The following is a 4,830-nucleotide window of genomic DNA, read 5'->3' on the forward strand; positions in this document are numbered from 1 at the left end:
CAAGGTAAAGAAAACCCGGATGAGCAGCAATCTAGCAGTTCCGAAGACCAAGAAGATAATGAACAAGTTGTTCGAAACACTTCAGAGGAACGGAAACTTGTATTGCATACGCTTATTGAGCAAACAAGTATTTGCAACTTGATGCGATGTCCACAAGTCAAAAAGCCCAGAGTTTCGGCCTTACAGGAACTATGAAAGATCCGATTTACACGAGAAAACAAACGACGAATGCAAGGCTCAGTTTCTTTTCAACAGGGAGGACATTTGAGCTGCCTGGCAAGACAACCACCAACAATGGTTTAGTTTTAGTTCCGATTTCCTGCATTATGCATGTGTCTCATGCGCTATACCTATCCTTACCGATATGAAGATTTGGCCTCTATTTTTAGTTGGACTATTCGCCATGGCACAGCAGAAGGTCGTCGCACGTGAAGCATCAATTAATTAAAAGTGCTTTGGGATATGATAATTGTTTTATTTTTTGTTAAGATTTATAACTTCTCGATTTTGACTTGTCGCGATTACCTTAATTGGGATACAACGCAAAAGCAAAGGATTTTACAGTTTGCACAGGGTAACTGATCCATATTTAAAGAAAAACAGTTTAGTACAGTTTTACATTCTTTGTCACGGTACTAGGAAAAAGTGGTCCACCGATAAAATGTTCTACCGAATTATTTCCCCATATATTATTCGGTAGATTTTCTGCCAGCGAGGAATTTTGCCGCAGTCCATGGAAAATACGAAACGGTAAAGTACCAAGAACAAATGCATGTGAAACAGTTAAAATGCCACCGAGACGGGGTCCACAAATGTTTTCGGATAACATGATTCGCGGGTTTCGGCCCCAATGAGTCCGAAAACAAAATTAGAGTACGAACCCCTCCTTCCTCCAAACTATATATCAATAGAAAGGTTATGAAACACTACAGACGATTCTATAAAATCTTGCATGTTCTGCTGAGTAGTTTCATCTTTTAATAAGTGAGAGATCTGTAAATGCGAAGATGGTTTGTTGGCCATTTGTTACTTACATTTTGGTTCCCCTGCTTGCATTCGTCGACGCACACGACAAGAGTTTTGCTACTTGTGAGTTTCCAAGAGTTCGGACAAAAAATAAAGTGAAAGTGAATTCAAAAGGAGGCACGTTCACGTTAGGTTTGATCGATAAACATACTATACAAAAGTTAGCGATTTATGAGTCAATTTAAACTTGAATTTCCTATATTATTGACGACCGGTGGCTCAGTAGGAGAAAGTGTTGCCTTTGTGATTTTCATCTGCAAATGGTGAGTCATCTCGAATAAGGACTATTAGCCGTAGGCCCCGTGTCACAACCCTTCCTGTTAATCAGCATTGTGGCACGTTAAAGAACTGGCATGACTATTCCGGGTGTGGGGGGAAAGGGGTGAAGGGTACCATGTCTGAAAAACCCAGAGCTTTACAAAATTGCTAACCTTAAGCCTGAACATTATCTAATGCATAGTGTTTAGGCCTAAGGTTAAGGTTGGGTTGTTTCAGCTATGGCCCCCATACCCCCTATCCCACCTTCACCCCCTACCCCCCACCCCCGAAATAGTCATGCGGTTAAAGAACCTACAACCTGTTTGTGAAGAGTAAGAGGGAGACCCCTGGTTCGTGGTCTATCTCTCAGAGAATTGTACACTGCAATGAAACTGATGTGAGATGTACAGAAAAGATATCCATCACCATTACCACTATTGGGAGCAAAAGAAATTTGCATTGGAAAAACGTCCTATTTGGCTCCGCCAAATTAGTTTATCAGTGTGTGATGGTGTTTTTTTTTTGTTTTAAGGTAACTGAAGAGCCGATACTCATACTAAAGTAAATAACTCGGGATTCTCGACGCAAGCTCGCGGCTGTCGTAAAATGAAATAAAAGAAATAGGTGACTCTTGTTTTGTTATCAGGAGGCACCGCACTTTTCCCTTTCGTAAAGCTCTCTTCTTCCTCAATATCGAGTTATAAGACCTAAGTTTCGTTTTAGTTATTTTGATCCACACAAATAAAACAAACAGCTGTTTACGAAGACTAAAAGTGATCTTAAATCTTACTTTAGTGGTAATCGTAAACAACCTTATCAATCTTTTGGCTTAATTTTTCAATGCAAGCTTACTTTCAGCTGTGTTAGTTGTATTTAATTGTAATTGTTCTATTCGTCCAAACGTTCCTGTAAGCTTCCTAGTCATGTCATAAAGCTGTTTCATGTTCTCACTTGCTGCCGTCTCCTCTGCTTTCTGGGCCATTCAATCCACAAACTTCCTCTTATCTGTTCTAATATTACTCTCTACTTCACTGCTCACTTCCGCATATTAATTCTGTGCTTCTTTCTTTGCTACCCTTGTTCGGCAGTTGTTAATCACCGCTTTCTTAGCTTTCCTCTCCTGTATCTTCCGGTATGTCTCTGCCGAAAGCCATTCCTTCTTTTCAGGTAGTCTTCGGCTCACCACTTCTTCGCAAGCATAGTTAAGTGCTTCCTTTATATCCTTCCAGTGCGAATTAATGTCTCTGCAATTATATTAACTTACAATAAAAGAAAAGAAAACCCGAAGAAAAAAATAATCAGAAGCTAATCCTAAAATCAATTAAGTTCTTAAAATTAAAACTAATTCTTGGCTAATCTGTGAATAAATACAATCCTTAAATGCGTATAATCTCCTCAACCGTAAACGATAACCACCAAGTGAACTTTGACTTGCATTTACTAGAGTTTACTATACTTTATGTTTTCAGACCATTTCTTCTCCACTATGTAAACCGTTTTCTTGTGGCGAAACCACGCTTCAGTCGGCTTCTTGTTCCTCGAATATTGTTTCTCGACCGTACTCCTTCGGCTGAAACTTTTGCTGCTCTTATCCTTCTTCAGTCCTTCTTCCTCCTCATCTCGTTCTGTCGTTTCAGTTCATATGTGCTGCCGTTAATTAACAAAGGGATTTCGTGTTTGATGTCTTGTCGAGGCCCCTGCTAATGGCTCGTAGCAGTGATGCAGTGATTATTCACCTTCAACCAACAATCTCGTTCTGTCAGTTCAGTTCATAGGTCCCTCCGTAAACAAAACAGGATTTCGTCTTTGATGTCTTGTTGCGGCCCCTGCTAAAAAAATGACTCTTAGCAGTGATACAGGAAAATATCTTCACCTTCAACTCTTCACTTCCAACTTTCCCCTTAACGTTTCTCCTTCAACTCTTCTTTTCAGCTGGCCGACCAACGTTCATGTCTTTTACATATATACTCTAGTTTCACTAATTTATAATTTCAAATTATAACATGCATTATTACATGACTACATAACAACACTTAAAGAAGTTCATCAACAATAAGAGAGGTCACACTATACTCCAAGGAATTAAAAAAAAAAGCAATTCTTAGCAATGTAGTAAATACTAACGAACTACAATATGGCACTAAGTCGACAACTAAATGGTTAAGTATGAAAGGAAAAAAAACCTTCCATGACAAGAAGTCGGGTTCTGGGGATACTTTGTGACGATTATCGCCCCGTGTATCGCACTTTGATGATGAGATTGAGGTGGCTTACTACAGTTTTCCGAAGAAAAAGATCAAGATTTTGAAAGCTGTGAAATTAAAGCAACATGGTCACCGTGTCTCTCCTCGAAGTGTTAGTCACTGCAATTGATGTAAAATGTCATTTCACATGACAAATAAATGCAAATCGGGGGAAACTAAATATAGTGACCGAGCTCCAGGAGGGGGAATGGTAACTAGACATTTCAAAGCCCTTTTTATGAAAAAAAACTAGCCTTAGCGAGAAAGAATAATCATGCATAGAAATACCTAGTTAAATCTGTCCGACAGGGTTTTCGTAGATAGCAAAAACGTGGATTTTCGTCTATTTTGATAATAACTGAAAAACTGTCTCATAGATCTTTTCATAAAAATGTTGACGGTTTTGTCTTCATGTTGTTTAGTAATTCCCAAACATTTGACCCTGGTCGTACGGCTAGGTTTTGAGAAAAAAACCTTTGAAATGTCTAGTTTCCAGTTCCCCCTCCAGGAGCTCGGCCATTATGTTTAGCATTTTCTCCTGATTTGCATTTATTTTTCAGGTAAAATTACATTTTACATCAATTGACCCTTTTGCAAATACGGCGGCCATTTTGATTTCTATCGTTTCGAAATAAATTATGGGATGCTCAGGGGGCAAATTTAAAAAAGTCACTATCAATTTGCCATTAGAGGCTTACAACTCTTTATAGTTTCACTTTTGGTAAAGTATGGGACAAAAACTCATAATCCATGGGAAGAGATAAGAAATTCCAGACCTAACGTGCAAAGAACCAATAGGATTGCAGGATTGGTACCGTGCCTTCTTGGAAAAAATGAACTGAAAGGTGATATCCTTGTTTTATGTTTTCTACTGTGTTAAGTTTGTAGGACCCAAGTACTGATACTTGTTTCTGCTTGTGTAAACAGGGATAGGTTGCATTACAGACAACCATGCGTTCTCAACAGAAACTCATGACCTTGAAGCGTTCAACTCTTGTTCAGAGCTGGGGTTTTTGAGTTTAAAAATTTCCTTATTTGGATGTAACGAAGCTTGTGCATATTCCCGCGCGTGCAGCTGCGATCTTATTTTTGTCCATATTTGGGCATAAATTTGTTGTCCTAAAGTCCCCAGCTTTGTTCCAAGGAAAACAGTCATTTGCCTTGATAAAGCTGTTTTTAGAACTGCCGTTGTTGGCTTTTACTATGTAAAAAGGTCATCTGTTCCTTCTCCCATGCTAATACTCTATATCTACCCCAGTTTAATGAAACATACTGCGTGCATTCCCTCCATACAACTCAACTT

The sequence above is a fragment of the Montipora capricornis genome, chromosome 11 (assembly GCF_036669925.1).
Source record: "Montipora capricornis isolate CH-2021 chromosome 11, ASM3666992v2, whole genome shotgun sequence".
Lineage (NCBI taxonomy): Eukaryota > Metazoa > Cnidaria > Anthozoa > Scleractinia > Acroporidae > Montipora > Montipora capricornis.